This window comes from Triturus cristatus, chromosome 2_1 (assembly GCF_964204655.1).
Source record: "Triturus cristatus chromosome 2_1, aTriCri1.1, whole genome shotgun sequence".
Taxonomy (NCBI): Eukaryota; Metazoa; Chordata; class Amphibia; order Caudata; family Salamandridae; genus Triturus; species Triturus cristatus.
The window spans coordinates 183607914-183628710 of NC_140581.1; positions in this window are offsets into that span (position 1 = coordinate 183607914).

Genomic DNA, 20797 nt, shown 5'->3' on the forward strand with positions numbered 1-20797 from the left:
CCCCACCAATACCACCACCACCAATACCACCATCATCTCCATCAATACCACCACTAATACCACCACTACCACCAAGACCACCACCAATACAACCACCACCACCAATACCACCACTACGGCTACCAATACCACCTCTACCAATACCACCACCTCCACCAATACCACCACCACCAAAACCAATACCACCACCACCAATACCACTACCACCACCAATACCACCACCACCAAAACCACCACCACCACCACCAATAACACCAATATCACCACCACTACCAATACCATTAGCAATACCACCACCAATGCCACCACTAATACCACCACTACCACCTATACCACCTCCACCAATACCACCACCAATAACACCACCAATTCCACCAATATCACCACCACCAACACCATCACCACCACCAATACCATCGCCACCACTAATGCCACTATCACCACCAATACCACAACTACCACCAATACCACCACCACCAATACCACTGCCAGCACTAATATAAAAAACACCGCCAATATCACAAACACCAATACCACCACCACCAATTCCACCACCAATACCACCAATACAACCACCACCAATACCACCATCAAAACAACCACCACCAATACCACCACCACCAATACCAATACCACCACCACCAATGCCACCACCACTAAGACCACCACCAATACCACCACCTATACCACCATCACCAATACCACCACCACCAATACCAAAGCCAATACCACCAACACAAATACCACCATCACCAATACCACCAATACCACCACAAATACCACCAATACCACCACCACCAATATCACCATCACCAATACCAAAACCACCAATACCACCACCACCAATACCACCAATAACAATACCAAAACCACCAATGCCAATGCCACCCCCAATGCCACCACCACCAATACCACCATCACCAAGACCACCACCACAAATAACACCAATACCAATACCACCATCACTATTCTTGGTTCACCTTTATGGCTGTGTTCTTTTTCATACATACACTGCCACGGCTATTTCTCATAATTATCAGCCTTATAGGGCTCTTGAAGTTCTGCTTACAGCTTGGCAACACCATATTTGGTTTTATGGCGCCCTTCCTCACCCAGTATCACCGGTCCGTTTAGGTCCTTTATTGATTGATGGGGCCCTTTACCCGTTTTGGCTGGGTACACCCCACACCCACTTTATTTAACTCCAAATTGGGGACCTTCGTGTCTTGCACATGTCTTTGATACGTGTGCATAGAGCTGTTATACAATACGTGATGCACAACATCCAGGTGGGACCACCTGGAGCTGCGGCGCATCCTGCGGTACCTGGTGGTGTGACTACCAGTCCCTGTAAAGGTTAATTCGGTAATGAGCAAGCGATCTCAGAATAAGGATGGATTGCCTTATTGGCTTGCTCAAAAATTTGGGCAGCTGGAAGCTGTTTTTCTTATACCTCTCCTCTGGAGAAACACAGGACATTGACTATTAGTTTTCCTAAAGACTTACTTCCTGAGTTGACTGATTGTAACACCTGGGGTAAGATGTTCGCAGCGGTATATTCTAAGTGCTTCGGCACTCCCTCCTTGACCTTACTCCCTTCCGTGATTAAACGTGTTCAAGATGAACATGTAGCCAAAGTGGCTGTGGAGCTAGGGATGAGACTGGTGGGGGTGTTCGACATGGTTGCTGATATTATCCTTGCCAGTGTCAAGGGTGATGCAGTAAGCTTTCAAGTGGCAAACCGCTTGGAGGCTGTCCCTGAGGTAGACAAACCACACGAATTACCTAAGATAAAGACAGGCGTCCAATCTTTCCTAAAAAGAACTAGAAAAATAAAAACAGGGGCAGCAGCAACAGAAGCAAGGTTGCGCGCTGGTTCCCCGACACCTGACTCTTCTGAGCGTACTTATGACTTGCGTGACTGCACAAAAATTAAGACTCTTGATAGATTTTAGGTCCCTGATCAGCGTTCTCCTCATTCTTCACAGGACACATCTGGCTCTCAAGTCGGTGGTGGGGATCGCCAGGAGCGTGGCAAGAGTCATCCTGCGCCACAGGGACGTGATCAGCCTCATCAATTTGACATCAAAGGAAAACAAGAGGATCAACCTCGTTTTCTACCACCTTTTCAGAAGAAAAAAGTTGCCGCTTTAACAGCGAGATATGCCTCAAATGATAAGAACCCGACTACTGGATTGGACTTGGGCAATGACTCTGCTCAACAGCGCAGCGGAAGTTACCATAGTGCGGGAGGCACTGTGTCCTTGTCTGGAGGCGACAGCAACTGAAACTTTCATTACAGTAGAGACAGCTGACACCCGAGTTGCCCCCCGATAGACTGTATAATATAGTTTTTCAAATTGAAGGTGACATCGAGCGTGTAATCACAAGGATTTTTGGGAAGAATCTCACTTCTTCTTATGACATTTTTTTGGCAAAGGCAGATTGGCCCCCACCATTTGTTGTGGCCGCGTCAAAAGGGGAGGATGTGATACTTTCAAGTTTTTCGCGTTATGTCCCCAAGGAGCATGCAGAGGCCTTTGCAGCTGAGTGGGCACTGGCCCTTGCACTGACAGTGTACCGTAATCAAGTGGGCTGGGATAAAGATTCGCCGCAACATAAGATTCCATTGCAGTCTCTGCCACAACCTCAACCCCAATATCCTATCCGGCAGGAAGCTAAAGGTCTTGTTTCTGATGTTCTAACTGAGTGGGAATATCAAGGTGTGATTGAGACGTCCGTGTCACCGATGAATAATCCTCTTTTTATGCATCCAAACCTGATGGGTCATATCGCATAGTTTTAGATTACCGGCATTTGAACTCTCATTGTCGTACTTTTGTGGTACAGAATACCCATAGCTCTGCTCTTGTGGATAGCCTTGTTCGTAAGAAATATAAAACGATACTTGACATTTCCAATGGCTTCTATAGCCATAACCTGTCCCCTGAACGCAGTTAATGGACAGCATACACGGCGGGTGGAAAACAGAAACAAATTTGGCATTTACCTAAGGGGTATAAGAATAGCCCCGGGGTTTTTGCCGCCCGTGTTGTCTCTTTGTTAGACAGCATTGACCCAGATGCATACTCATACCACCACCACCAATACCCCCACCAATACCCCCACCAAAACCACTACCAATACCACCAGCAATACCACCACCAGCAATACCACCAATACCACCACCAATACCACCAATACCACCACCAATACCACCACCAATACCACCACAACCAATACCAATACCACCCTCACCAATACTACCACCACCACCAATACCACCACCACCAATATCACCACCACCAATACCACACCCACCACCAGCACCACAACACCACCACCACCAATCCCACCACCACCAATACCACCACCACCAATACCATCACCAATACCACCACCAATATCAATACCACCACCAACAATACCACCACCACCAATACCACCAACCCTACCAATACCACCACCACCAATACCTCCACCACAAACACCACCACCAATATCACTATCACCAATACCACCACCTATACCACCACCACCAATACCAATACCACCACCACCAATTCCACCACCACCAATACCACCACCACCAATACCACTGTCAATACCACCACCTCCAGCAATACCACCACCACCAATACCACTACCAATAGCACCATCATCACCACCAATACCACCACCAACACCACCATTACCACCAATACCATCACCAATACCACCAATACTACCACCACCAATACCACCACTATGAATACCAATACCACCAATACCAATATCACCACCACCAACACCACTAAGACCAATACCACCACCACGAATACCACTACCACAACCAATGCCATCACCACCAATACCACCACTACCACCACCAATACCGCTAATACCACCACCAATACCACCACCAATATCACTACCAATACCACCACCACCAATTTCACCACCAATACCACCCCCACCTATACCACCACCAACACCACCAATACCACCACCACCACCATTACCCCATCCACCACCAATACCACCACCACCAATACCACCACCACCAATACCACAACCACTAATACCACAACCACCACCACCAATACCACTACCACCCCCAATACCAACACCACCAATACCACCACCACCAGTACCACCATAAATACCACCACCACCACCAATACCTCCACCAATACCATCACCACCAATACCACCACCACCACCAATCTCACCACCACCAATACGAATACCACCACAACCAATACTAATACCACCCTCACCAATTCCACCCCAATACCACCACCACCACCAATATCACCCTCACCAATACCACCACCACCAATACCACCACCACCAATACCACCCCTACCAATACCATCACCAATATCACCACCATTACCACCACCACCAATACCAATACCACCACCAACAATACCACCACCACCACTAATGCCAATACCAATACCACCACCACCACCAATACCACCAACAATACCAATACCACCACCACCAATACCAATACCTCCACCACCGATGCCACCAACAATACCATCACAATACCACCACCATCAATACCACCACCACCAATACCACCACCACCAATTCCACCAGCACCGATACCAGCACCACCAATACCACCGCCAATACCACCACCACCAATACTACCAACACAATACCACCTCTACCAATACCACTACCTCCACCAATACCACCACCACCAATGCCACCAAAACCAATACCACCACCACCAATACCACTACCACCAATACCACCTCCAATGCCAATACCACCACCATCCATACCAATACCCCAATACCACCACCAATACCACCACTACCGATACCACTACCACCATCAACACCACCACCAATACCAATACCACCACCACCAATATCACCACCACCAATACCACAACCACCACCAGCACCACAACACCACCACCACCAATCCCACCACCACCAATCCCACCACCACCAATCCCACCACCACCAATACCATCACCAATACCACCACCAATATCAATACCACCACCAACAATACCACCACCACCAATACCACCAACACTACCAATACCACCACCACCAATACCTCCACCACTAACACCACCACCAATATCACTATCACCAATACCACCACCTATACCACCACCACCAATACCAATACCACCACCACCAATTCCACCACCACCAATACCACCACCACCAATACCACTGTCAATACCACCACCTCCACCAATACCACCACCACCGATACCACTACCAATAGCACCATCATCACCACCAATACCACCACTAACACCACCATTACCACCAATACCACCAATACTACCACCACCAATACCACCACTATGAATACCAATACCACCACTATGAATACCAATACCACCAATACCAATAACACCACCACCAACACCACTAAAACCAATACCACCACCACGAATACCACTACCACAACCAATGCCATCCCCCCCAATACCACCACTACCACCACCAATACACCTAATACCACCACCAATATCACCACCAATACCATCACCACCAATTTCACCACCAATACCACCCCCACCTATACCACCACCAATACCACCACCACCATTACCCCCACCACCACCAATACCACCAATACCACCACCACCAATACCACAGCCACCAATACCACAACCACCACCACCAATACCACTACCACCCCCAATACCAACACCACCAATACCACCACCACCAGTACCACCATCAATACCACCACCACCACCAATACCTCCACCAATACCATCACCACCAATACCACCACCACCACCAATACCACCACCACCACCAATCTCACCACCACCAATACGAATACGACCACAACCAATACTAATACCACTCTCACCAATCCCACCCCCAATACCACCACCACCACCAATATCACCCTCACCAATACCACCACCACCAATACCACCACCACCAATACCACCCCTACCAATACCATCACCAATATCACCACCATTACCACCACCACCCATACCAATACCACCACCAACAATACCACCACCACCACTAATGCCAATACCAATACCACCACCAATACCACCAACAATACCAATACCACCACCACCAATACCAATACCTTCACCACCGATGCCACCAACAATACCATCACAATACCACCACCACCAATACCACCATCAATGCCACCACCACCAATACCACCACCACCAATTCCACCAGCACCAATACCAGCACCACCAATACCACCGCCAATACCACCACCACCACCAATACTACCACCACAATACCACCTCTACCAATACCACCACCACCACCAATACCACCACCACCAATGCCACCAAAACCAATACCACCACCACCAATACCACTACCACCACCACCAACACCAATACCACCAATACTACCAACACCAATACCACCACCAATACCACCACCACCACCTATACCAATACTACCACCACCAATACCACTGCCACCAATACCATCACCAATATCACCACCATTGCCACCCCCCAATACCACCACCAATACCACGACCACCACCACCATTGCCACCACCACCAATACCACCACCACCACCAATACCACCACCACCACCAAAACAACCACCACCAATATCACCAATACCACCACCAATACCACCACCACCAATACCAATGCCACCACCACCAATACCACCAACACCAATACCACGACCCCCAATACCACCACCATCAATACCAATACCACCACCACCAATAGCACCACCACCACCAAAAGCACCACCACCATGGATACCACCACCAGTGCCACCACCAATACCACCACCAATAACACCATCATCACCACCAATACCATCACCACTACCAATACCACCACCACCACCAATGCCACCACCACCAATACCACCAATACTACCACCACCAATACCACCACTATGAATACCAATACCACCACCTCCAGTACTACCTCTAACAATACCAATACCACCACCCATACCAATACCACCACCAACAATACCACCACCACCACTAATGCCCATACCAATACCACCAACAATACCAATACCACCACCACCAATACCAATACCTTCACCACCGATGCCACCAACAATACCATCACAATACCACCACCACCAATACCACCATCAATACCACCACCACCAATACCGCCACCACCAATTCCACCAGCACCAATACCAGCACCACCAATACCACCACCACCACCAATACTACCACCACAATACCACCTCTACCAATACCACCACCACCACCAATACCACCACCACCAATGCCACCAAAACCAACACCACCACCACCAATACCACTACCACCACCACCAACACCAATACCACCAATACTACCAACACCAATACCACCACCAATACCACCACCACCACCTATACCAATACTACCACCACCAATACCACTGCCACCAATACCATCACCAATATCACCACCATTGCCACCCCCCAATACCACCACCAATACCACGACCACCACCACCATTGCCACCACCACCAATGCCACCACCAATACCACCACCACCACCAATACCACCACCACCACCAAAACAACCACCACCAATATCACCAATACCACCACCAATACCACCACCACCAATACCAATGCCACCACCACCAATACCACCAACACCAATACCACGACCCCCAATACCACCACCATCAATACCAATACCACCACCACCAATAGCACCACCACCACCAAAAGCACCACCACCATGGATACCACCACCAGTGCCACCACCAATACCACCACCAATAACACCATCATCACCACCAATACCATCACCACTACCAATACCACCACCACCACCAATGCCACCACCACCAATACCACCAATACTACCACCACCAATACCACCACTATGAATACCAATACCACCACCTCCAGTACTACCTCTACCAATACCAATACCACCACCAATACCAATACCACCACCATCAATACCATCAAAACCAATATCACCACCACCAATACCACAACCACCAGCAATACTACCACTGCCAATGTCACCAACACCACCAATACCACCACGACCAGTACCACCAATACCACCAATATCACCGCCACCATAGCCCTACCACCAATACCAATGCCAACACCAACACATTGCCGCCAATACCAGTACCACCACCAATACGAACACCACCACCACTCATACCAATAGCACCACCAATACCACCACCACCAATGCCACCAGCACCAATACCACCACCACCAATACCACCACCACGACCAATACCACAAATACCAATACCACCACCACCACCAATACCAATACCACCACCTCAGTGCTTCTCGCTCACTACCAATAGCAGGGGCACTGTACAAAGCTGGAGCTGCAGCGGAGACCATCCCTTCCTCCCTCCATGCCTGCCATAAAGCACAGCCCGTCCTTCACTAGGAGGTAAAGCCAGGGCCCTACTATATCTGGAGTGTTTTTTATTAGGAAAAAGATAGCAAATGACATTACGCAATGCCACATTGCATGCTCTAATCAAGGAGAGGGCAGGAAATACCTTCCCTCGCTCTTCCTCCTGAGCCACAACAGTGTAATCACAGAGCGAAAGGTGTTGGAGCACTTTGTTAGCTAGCTAGGATCATAAGTAACTTTCACTTCACACTTTGGGGTCCATTAGGATGGAGGGCGGATGTCCTCCGCCGGGTGGTAGCAACCGCCGGACCGGTGGCAGACATCCGCCCGCCATCGAAGCCCTGGACACCGCCGGTCCGATTAGCATTGCGGTCGTTAACGCAGCGGTGTGATTTTCCACCTGCCCCTTTTCCGCCGGTTGCAGTCCGTCCGCTTGCCTGGCGTGCGGAGCTGGATCGCTACAATTGCGGCGGATCAGGGCCAAGCACCGCCGGCACGATTATGATGCCGGCGGTAGTCAGCTTACTGCGGCAGTGGAACCGCCATGGAAAGGCATGCAGAGAATGTATCCGGGGATCCATTGCGGACCCCCAATGTGTTGGGGGTGTGTACCCCCTACATGTCCCTGTACCAGGTGGCAAGCACCGTGCAGTGCCTGCAACACATTGCAGGGACATGCAGGACATGCTTGTTTGGACATTGCGGCGGTGCTGCAGGCAGCACCGCCTGCCACAATGTTAACTGCCGCTATCCGACCGCCGCAGTCGGATTTCCACTGCGGAGCATAATAATTGGACCGGCGGTTTTCCCGCGGTCCTGGCGGGCGGTGTTTTCCCGCTACCATGGCGGTCAGAGTGATTTTCCGACCGCCATGCTAATAGACCCCTATGTGTCTGTGTAATTTACAACACTTACACATCTTCACAGCACTATTCATCACTAGTTTGAAGAGGTCGCAGGCCGGTCTCTTCCTCTGATATTTACAATCAAACAAGTGATCGAGACGGCCCTTTATTGCAATGCAATAGGTCACACATTTCCGAGAGTTTAAGCTGTTAGTATTGTAAATGACAATGCCTTTTATTTATGTTTTAAAACGCAAAATATAAATAAAAGGCATTGTCATTTATAATGGCACTAGCTCAAACTCGCGTGAATGTGAGACCTATTGCATTGCAAATGCTTATTATCTATAGGTGGTGCTATGTATCTATAAGCGGTATGTGTTTTACTTAATTTGAGGAGCAGATTGGTGGGAAACTGAGGGGCATATCAGCAACAACCGCCGATAATTATCGCTAAGCCCACTTAGTGCTAGGATAATTATCGCCGGCTAGCGTGGATTTTTATCGCTGAGATAGTTTGCTATTAGCAACGCTTATCTCAAAAGCGATAAAAATCCTAGTGCTAACTGCCAAACGTGTGGTTATCGCTGGAAACCCAGCGATAATCCCACGAAGTTTGGCGATAGCTTGCTGATAGTGCCTCACATACTTAGCCATGATATCCACCTTCCATAGGATATCATGGCTAAGTCAGTTTCAAAGCAGGCGTAAGGAAAGTAGCGATAACAGAGGTTATCGCTACTTTTCCTGTCGCTACGCTGCTTTGCGTGAGGCTTGATAATAGGAGAAATGTCGCTTAGCGACATTTCTCCCATTATCCTGGGGAGGAACGCCGACTTTGCATCTCATTAGAGATGCAAAGATGGGCGTTAAGGGAAATGGAGATAAGGCAAGGTTTCACGCGATAAAATTATTTTTTAACGCCTGCTTACTGATATGCCCCTGATTGCTTTGATAGATATCGTTGTTGTTGCAACAACAAAAATCAAAAGATCAAAGAGCAAATAAAAATCGTGCTATCCATGCTTGTTCAGGTTTTCTAGTCTTCGTGTTTGACTGGCAGGTGCCATGCTACTTCAGCATTCGACCGTTTTGTATGTCTACATTTGAACGTTTAACTAACGATTCAATACAGTTTGACATCATCCGGGCTTACATTAGATGAAATCCAGAAATTAATTCAAAGCTAATCCTTCCAGGGCCCAGGGATCCCAAAAACGTTCTCGGCGGGGGGCCGATTTCCTTCAGAAGGCACTGATCAGGGTCCAAAGATCGAGGTGGAACACAGATCCGGAGGATTAATCTTTATACGAGAGCACACACTGCCACCTACTGGACAAATATAAGACCATTAGCCTTTGCACAACCTCATAAGAACTTGCTTAGTAGTTATTGTCACGATTTGTTAACACTGCATCCACCGTGCTTTATTGAAAAGAGATTTGTACCCGTTTTAGTTTTTTACGTGTATTTATTTCGTCATCCTTCATTTTTGCATGTAATATGAATGAGCCAGTCATAGCGGCATTCTTAAACAGAATATACTACTAGATGGAAGCGAAAGGAGGCAGTCAGCATCCAAGGTAATGAAACCCGTCGAAAACATACAAAACTCTGAAATTATTATTTGGCTGGACAACACTACAGCACACACCAGAGGAGAGGAGAAATGATGCAAAATGAAGAATACGACTTCGTGTACCTTTAATGGAAATAGGTCTTCACACAGTGGGAAAGGCTAGAACAACCGGAAGGAGTTCAGAAGGACACTGGGAAATAAATAAAGCCTTTTGGGTTGTTTACAATCACAAGCCAGTAGAGTATAGGGGAACAATTTCATCCAAAAAGCTACTGCTTATTCTTTCATCCACATAACTATATTTACTTTTGTCTGCAAAGTGATGGCCTTGTGTAACTGGAAATTAAAGGCAATCTTGTCGGTTAGGAAGAGGGTGAAAGGGGGATGCCATGTCAACAGCAGACATAAAAACACCAGTGTGTTCAAGCATACGTAAAAATATTTTTGGGTTGCTTTCTATGGTTTCAAAATATTTCTAAATATTTCAGCTGAAATGGAAGTAAATTTTGGCACTGAAGGTAAAAGTATGATGAGAACAAGTTATAATAATTGTAACGTCAATTTTGTATCATTCAGTATTTGTGAAGCGCGGCTAATAGCCTGTGAGGGTATCCAGGGCTGCCAACATTGCAACAGGGGAGGATTCAGTTGAACAGCCAGGTCTTGAGTCCATTCCTGAATTCCTGAAGAGAGGAAGAGGTCTGGAGGTGAAGTGGGAGGTCGTTCGAGGACTTCACTGTGAGGTATAAGAAGGAGCGTCCTCCACTCTTGCTGCAGTGGATGCGGGGGAGTGTGAGCGAGGAAGAGGGAGGTGGAGGGCAGGTGCCTGGAAGGCTGTTGGAAGTTCCGGCGCTGGTTGATGTATGCTGGCCCTTGGTTGTGTAGGGCTTTGTAGGTGTGGGTCAGCATATCTTCTGCATGGGGAGCCAGTGGAGATACTTGGGTTGGAGGGTGATGTGGGGACACTTGGAGAGGTCTAGGATGAGTCTGGCCGAATTCTGGGGCATATTAACAAGCCAGGCAATAAAATTATCGCCGTTTTAGCGGCAGAAAACTGCCGCTAAAACGGCGATAATGGGCTTGATAATATGCTCTTTGGAATTCCAATTGAAGCCCATGTTAGATGTGAAGGACATCTAACATGGGCTTCAATTGGAATTCCATAGAGCATATTGTCAAGCCCATTATCACCGTTTTAGCGGCAGTTTTCTGCCGCTAAAGTGGCGATAATTTTATCGCCTGGCTTGTTAATATGCCCCTCTGTATTGTCTGCTGTCTCTTGAGGAGGTGTGAGGTGATTCCTACATAGAGTGCATTGCCGAAGTTCAATTGGCTGGTGACAAGGGCTTGAGTGACGGTATGTCTGGTGTCGATGAGTAGCCACTTGAGTATCGTATGAGCATGCAAAGGGCGAGAAAGCAGGCGGAAGATACTGCGTTGATTTGTCTTTTCATGTTGAGCTTACTGTCCAAGATTATGCCAAGTTTGCGGGTGTTGTCAGTTAGAGTGGGTGAGGGTCCTAGTTCGGTAGGCCACCAAGTGTCGCTTCATGGGGAGGTGTTAATCTCGAACATCAGTACTTCTGTCTTGTCTGTTGAGTTTAAGGCAGTTGACTTTCATCCAGTCAACGACACTCATCATGCACTTGAAGAAGTTGGTCAGCGTAGCATAAGGGTCTTCTTATAGTGAGAGGATGAGCTGGGTGTCTGTAAAATTATCCAAAATAAGACATCCTGGTACAGGTTGAGATGAGAAGAGTTGAGTTTATTGTAGAGGAAGTAAGATCCCATCCATCAAGTCCTTTCTGTCAGGTGCAACTGACATATCTCAACCCCAGAGTATTCCATCCCCATGGAGCTACTCCAAGAACAACAACTTCCCAGTACTTAATCCTTAAAGAGGTACTCCAAGTATGTACAAGATAAATATATAAATAATATGCACATTACTACACATCTTCCTCCCACATAATGAAGGAACAATGAACATAGTCTTCAAATTTTGATGGAAGTGTTATAAAACCCTTCCCTCTTTTTCTCTCAAAGGACTAGAAAGAGACTTGTTACCTGACACGACAGTTGTTTCATCCATTTTCCTGTTTGCCATTGTTTTATTAACAACAACCACCCTATTAAGATTCCAAATTCTGGAGTCTTCAGTTTTGATAGCATTAGAAAAAACCTTTTTAACTTTGTGAATCATTTTGAATATCTCAGAAGACTTCCGTCCTGGTGGTGCCCTAATCATTACTAAATCTCCTACATTGACAAGTGTTCTCTTTACAGCTTTCCTTTCGTCAAACCCTACCTTGCGATCAATAATTTTGTCAGTCTCACGTTTCCTCCAAGACCCAAAAGAAGACTTGACACTATTTCTCTTTCCCACCTTTTCATTCACCCAGAAAGGTGTGATTAAAGTATTGGGCTGTCTTTTTTTTAAGAGGAGAAAAGGTGTGCAACCAGTGGTTGCATGAGGCGTGACCCTATACATTTCTACAATTTTATTGACCCCTTCCTTCCAATCTGCATTATTTTGTTTGGATGATGAAATGGATTCTTTAAGAACACGGACAAACCTTTCTACCATTCCATTACTTTCCGGATGATATAAAGAACAACGCTTATGTTTAATAGAACACTTCTCTAGGAACTCCTCCATCTCCTTAGAAACAAATTGCACTCCATTATCTGTAAGGAGATAACCAGGGAGAACTTCTCTAGTGAAAACATCCATAAGAAATGAGATGACATGCTTAGAGTCAATGCTTTTAGTGATTTTAATTTCGGGCCACCTTGAAAACAATTCAATAAGGACGAACAAATAAACCTCACCATCTTTACATTTGACAGGGCCTAATATATCAAGAGCTAATTCCTCCCAAGGCGGATTCGGTCTATCCCTTATGACCATTGGTTGCACTCTTGGTTTGAAACATTTCTCACTTAGAGTGCAAGGAATACATTGACGCACTAATCTCTCAATGTCCAGGTCCATCCCTGCACACCAATAGTTGAGTCTAACGCTTTCTTTGGTTTTAGAAATGCCTTGATGGCCTTGATGGGCTAAAATAATTAACTCTTCCCGAAGACACCTAGGGGGAATCAATCTAGTACCATAGAAACATCAATCCATCAGACATAGATAATTCACCCCTCACATTCCAATACTTCTCTGAAACACCTTGACCTTTTTTAACCCATCCTCCATTATTAATGAAGGAGGATAACTCTAGAAGTTCTTTGTCAGTTCTACACTCTTCTCTCCACTTACCTTCTTTAATGCCACCACACTCTATAGCACACACCCATTCAAACTCCTCCTCTTCTTCTTGGTCTACGCAATCATCATCTTGTGTGACCAATCTGAACAAAGCATCAGCAGTATAATTACGTACTCCTGGTAAGTATTCCACCTTAAAATTGTAACCTTGCAAGTCAACGACCCATCTTGAAATCCTGCTCGAGATAGCATCCGTTCCTTTCTTATTAAAAACTTCAACCAAGGGTTTGTGATCAGTACGAACCACAAATTTATTACCCCACAATAAATTCTTTAACTTCTTCATAGCCCAATGAACAGCTAACACCTCCTTTTCTATCACAGAGTAGCGAGATTCAGCTCCCCTGAGACTCCTTGATAGAAAAAGAATGACTTTTGTCTTACCCCCACTCTCTTGTTGTAAAACAGCACCCAATCCTTTCATACTTGCATCTGTAACTAAAACTGATTTGGCTGCAGGGTCAAAACTCCGTAATCTGGGTGTCTCTTTTAGATACTCCTTAATCTTGATAAATTCTGCCTCACATTTCTTGGTCCATGCGAATTCTACGCCTTTGCAAAGAAGAGTACGCATGTGAACACACTTTTCAGCAAAGCCTTTAACAAACTTATTTTATCCATTAAATGGCGCTCATAGAACTTTTGAGAAACAATAGTAATCTTGGCACCGGAATCGAAAAGAACACTTGTTCCACAATGTTCCACTATAACTTCATCTATGGGACCTTTCTTTTTGTCATTAGAAACTTGGGAGACAATCTGTCCACAATATATGTCAGAATTAGAAGCACTGTCACTTTCATCATACTTGCATATCATATTGACTTTTGAATTACCTTTTTTGAATTGACAAAAGGATGAATAGTGCCCGATCTTTTTGCATTTGTTACATTTTGCCTTGAGTGCAGGCCACTTCCTATCATTGGCTAGGTGATTGGGGTTCCCACACCTATAGCATTTAAAATTGAAATCCTGATCCTTGGACGCAAACAAAAGTTTCTTATCAGAACTGGAATTTTTTGATTTCTTATCATTCTTATCTTTAATAGCTACATTTTCCTTTCCGTGTACCTTTACCACCTGAACATTTTCACTTTTACTCTCATTCTTGGATGTCACATCAACACATTTAACAGAATGTTCAATTTGTTTTGCAATAACTAAGACTTCTTCAAGTTTAGGGTCATCCTTTTGCCATATGTCATCTCTTACTCTTTGTACATTGCACCCTAGCATAAATTGGTCTCTTATTCTTTCCTCTAAAAGACCTCCGAATTTGCAAGATGATCCTAATTTTCTGAGGGCATTGACATAATTTTCTACAGATTCTCCCTCATTTTGAGTACGTCTACCAAAATGATAGCGCTCAAGAATGGTGCTGACTTTAGGTAAGTAATGACGATCTAATTTGAGTATACATATCTCATATTCATTCAAGCTAGAGTCATCTATATCAGGCAGGTGATCAAAACTTCTTGACCCTCTGACCCTAGGCAGTGGAGAAGTAAAGCAGTTCTTCTTTCTGCGCTTAAATTAGTTCCGCAAACCTTAGCATACCTCTCAAAAACTTTCTTCCATTTTTGCCATCTAATCGGTGGATCACCAGGATTGGACAGGAAGAAAGGAGGGGTAGCAACGTTCTGAATATTGAATGATCTGAGGAAACAGTCAAAAGTTAGGAACAAGGTAAATCCAAATTAGAAGTAATGTAAAGCAGAAATTATTGAATTATACAAACTTTCCCTTTTTAAAATCAGTATAACAACAAATTCGTGCTATTGAATTTTTCAAAGTTTATAAACCTACGTTGGTTGCATAGAAATTTATAAATAAATCTATGTCACTTTTACAAAACTAAACCACCCCGAAAGAAGCAGTAAGTAATGGAGAAAAACTTCCAATATATCTCTCACATTGTAAATAATAACACGTGTGTTATATTTAAAAATCACCAGATGGCGATGTTGTATGGAGATTCGTTTTCGAGGAAGAGAAAAAACAAAAGTACCTCCGTTTTTATATACTGCGTGGATGAAACACTAGAAAGGAAGCCGAAAAAAAATTCCCCACTTGTTGAGTAGCAGGAAGTATTATAAACTTTTTTTTATTTTTTAGTTATAACGAAGCGTTGAGTTCTTGAAGTCTTGAAGTAAGTCTTGAAGCCACTTGCAGAAAGCACCCAAAATGGCCGTCTTATGACGCAAGAACGTGAGGACGTCAAGGAGGACTACGGAAGCTACTGTCGTCCAAACCAATGAAGAGGCTCCGGAGAGAACGAAGGTTAAGAAGGTCCTTGTGCAGCAAGAGTTCTCAGCGTCACACAGGGTAGAAGCGTCAGCAGACTCCACACGAGGTTAGTTTTAAACAAAAACAATTTTAAAGCATATCGAGTGATCTTGACCAATTGCTTGTGCGTTGAACCAGACGTTATACGAGTTGGTAGAAAGATCACAATAGTGTGGGCACTACAAAGTTATTTGTTGTTGACAGAGTTACTTGGTTGTTCACCAAATCCTTCGCACCCAAAAATATGAAATCTTGCTGGAAAGCGAGCGAAACAAATTATCCTGAGCAGCAACCTATCACGCAAAAACGCAGGTTGACAAGCATGTTTTGAGAGTCACAGTCAGATAGTTTAATCATCAAAGGACATTAACAGCTGCGAGGACTTTCCAATTAAAGTAAACTCAGAAAACTGATGAGTGAGCGGATGAAACTAATGGACCCATACTTTACTCCAAACATTGTTTTACTTGAGGTTGATTTTAGAATTAAATCTTGTGAATCCTTACTTTGTGAACACAAAATATATTTCTCAAATTTAATATTAGCGAAAAAGTGCTCCCAACAAAGTTTCCAGGATCACGTTAAGCCCACATCGATTTTCTCCCAGTCCTCTAATAAAATTCGTTAAGTTCAAGGGGCGAGAAATGTGGCGAAGCTTTAGATTTAACATAAAATAGAAAAACACTTACGAGAAAGTATAAGGTCCAGTCCAGAATAAATATCAGATGTTGGGATCTTCTTTAAGACCTAAAACATTCCTATACAAATCAAAAAAAATGTAGAAGCTTCACAACTCTGTATAGATGTATCCCATGCTCGTCGCCAGTGTAAAATTCTCCAAAAAAAGATATCCTGGTACAGGTTGAGATGAGAAGAGTTGAGTTTATTGTAGAGGAAGTAAGATCCCATCCATCAAGTCCTTTCTGTCAGGTGCAACTGACATATCTCAACCCCAGAGTATTCCATCACCATGGAGCTACTCCAACAACAACAACTTCCCAGTACTTAATCCTTAAAGAGGTACTACAAGTATGTACAAGATAAATATATAAAAAATATGCACATTACTACAGTGTCGTTGGTGTAGGATATGATGTTAAGTGCGTGTGTTCTTACTACATTGGCGAAGGGGGTCATGTAGGTTTTGAACAGAGTAGGGCTGAGGGATGAAACTTGAGGGATGCCGCAGATGGTGTTCTTAAGTTCTGAGGTGAAGGGAAGTAGGTGGATTCTCTGGGGTTTTCCGGTGAGAAAGGAGGCGATCCATTTGAGGGTGTCTCCTTGGATGTCAATGTGGTGAAGCCTTTTGATGAGGGTGTGGTGAGATACCATGTCAATCACTGCTGAAAGGTCGAGGAGGATCAGTGCCAACTATTTTTCCTGGTCAAGGAGAAATCTGATGCCGTCTGTGGTTGCGATCAGGGCAGTTTCAGTGCGGTGGTTGGTGCTGAATTTGTATTGAGAGGTGTCCAGAAGACTGTTCATCTCCAGGTGTTCTGTGAGATAATGGTTGATGACATTCTCAAGGACTTTGGTGGGGATGTGCAGCAGAGAGGTGAGACAGTGGTTCGGCGGATGGTTGCTTGAGTAGGGGTTTTACCAATGCATCTTTCAATTCTTTGGGGATGGTGGCCATGGTGATGGATGCGTTGAAGATGGCGGTGAGCTTGTTGCTGATTATCTTGCTCCCAAGGTTGAAGATGTGGTGGATACAGGGTTCTGTGGGCGTTCCTAAGTAGACGAAGTTCTTGATGGCTGTGGCGTCTTGAGTGGTGAGCTGGTCCCAGGTGGTGAGCACGTGATCATGTTTTTCACTCGTTGAGAAGGCTAAAGGTGTTGGTGGTGGTGAGTTGGTTGGGGTTTATAGATCTTCATACCATTCTTCTGCTGTTTCTAAGCATCACAAATAGCATGCATGACTATTAACCAATTTAATGGTACTCGGTTGGTCATCCTCCAGAGGATGGACAGGTGAGTTGGCCTTCCTGGGGTTTGAACTCATGATCAGTAGATCGCAGCATGTTTCAGACATAAATTCTTAATTCATTGAGAAATCCAGAAACCAAAACAAATTCCCTATACTTTGGGTTATACGCATGAAATTATTTATTATATATAAGGGATAAAGTACCCATTTTGTACATTATGAGGATATTACAAGTCACAGAGGAGTTCCATAACCATATAGAGGAATGAGGCCGAAGGGTGAGTTCCTTTATGAGGTTATGGAACTCTGAGGTGATTTGTAAAATCCTTATCATGGATGACAGGGGGTATTTTATCCCATATAATACATGGTCACACCATCACCTTTCCCACAAATCCCTTAAAATGTTGATGCACAGCTCTTTCGTATGAAAGAGAGAGCATGTTTGCAAACATGAAAAATAGAAATAGAACCTCTAGTGCTAAATTAAACCAGTTAGATATTTTTTGAAAAACGATTTTAGAAACAGTTCAATACAAGTCAATAAAAAGCTGCAGTAGCTCAGAATATGTGGAAACATGCAGAAAGATTCTAACTTTTCTACAATTATCTAAGGTGTGCAAAAATAAATATGTCACTTCTGCTTTTCACAGTAAGCAGAAAAATGGAGCAAATTGAAGAAAAGCAATACTTCCTTTTCCTTGCTTAAAACAGCTGCTTCAGTTATGCTCCATGACCTGACCTTCCTTTAACCCGGCTGCTGGCAGCAGGCAATGTGATGTCAGAATTCAACTGGAATTTCTTATTACAGTAGAGTTCTGATGTATTTTCTTTATAATCGCCGACTGACTGCATCACAAGTCACTGATTATAAAGAAATTAGACACCTGCGTTTATACAGGGATTTCAGAATTCCATGTAATTTATTATTATTATTATTATTACTATATTTTAATTATTTACTTTTTCAGTCACAATTGATACAATCACAGGATCCATTTGTAGGTAGGTCTCATATATTTATCTACATTCTCAGATGCTGTGTTATTTTTTAGTTGTTGATCTTGCAACTCTCTTTTTCTTTCAGTGAATTTTATGTAATGCTTATATGGTATTCTCCTTCACTGCAACCAACTTTATTGCTGGTAATTTCCCTCTCTTCATGATATTGTGGGGGCTTGCACAGCAGGCACATAAACTCCCTGGACTACTGTAGCATTAATGGCTAATCAGAAACGGACTGATTCTATTTACACCGTGCACAACCCCTAACAATCATTGGCAAGGCCAGTAGGTCTGCTACCGTCAAATCCGGTAGGTCTGGCTTTAATGTGCTAGTGTGTATAGAGACAGGCATGCATAAATGTGCCTGTCTGCATGTCAGTGTATTCATGGTCAGCAAATCATTAGCAATGAGGAGCCCAAAGAGTAAAAGGCTATACAATGTTGTGAGAAAGTGCCATCTTTCTTGCATGGTATGCCCCCACTTTTTGCTAAATTGCTGAATGTACTTTGATTGAGTGTACCCTGGGTTCCTGCCAATCAGGTGCCCAGGGCCTATGTTCCTTCCTTAAACCACACAAACTCCAAATTGGCAAACCCTAGCCACATGTCAGCCCCTAGTAAATGGTACCCTAGGTACCCAGGGCCTTGTGACCAGGGAAGGCCTCTAAGGGCTGCAGCACTCATTGTGCCACCCTCAGAGGCCCTGTACCCTTACACACACACTGCCCTTGCAGGCTGAGTGTCTGGGTGCAGGACAAAACAAAGAGTCGACATGGCACACATCACTGTGTACCATGCCCATCACCTACACTGCCAAGGCATATGTCAGCCACCCCTCTAGCTGGGTGCATTACGCCTATGGTGTGGGCACAGGAGCAGGAGCCCTGTGCCCCTACAGTACCCGGGTCCATTCCTGGGCACTGTAAGTGCAGTGCTGTCATTTAAGAATACATGGTGCTGAGAGCTTGTCAAACACGAGCTCCACAGCACCATATTGGCAACACTGAAGCCTGGGAAGTTTGGTATCAAACTTCTCAGCACATTGAACCCACACTGATGCCAGTGTAGGATTTAATGTACTAAGCACCCCAGAGGGCATCTTAGAAGATGCCCCCTTACAGCTAACTTACAATCCACGTCTGCTCTGAGGCTGCCCAGGCTGCCACACAGCAGACACGTTGCTGGACCCCTGGGTGGGAGAGCCCCTGCTCTCCCGGGCCTGCAACAATGCACATCCTGGGAGAGGTGAGAAATCTCCTCCCCCAAGATGAGCAAAGGGAAGCTTCAAAGGCATGCCGCCATTTGGAGTTTCCCCAGGCCACTGCAACCCCCCACTCTGGCGGGAAGCTTGGCCGGAAACCCCATACAAGGACAGGGGATGTGCCAGCCTGCCCACCCCACCCCTCAGGTGGGGGAGGCGAGGTGAAGCACATCTCCGGGCTCTCGCCATCTTGAAGATGGGAGGCCCTATCCTATCAGGATTAGGCTACTGCCCCCCTCCCACAGGAGAGAGGCAGGATAGGGGGTGTACCCA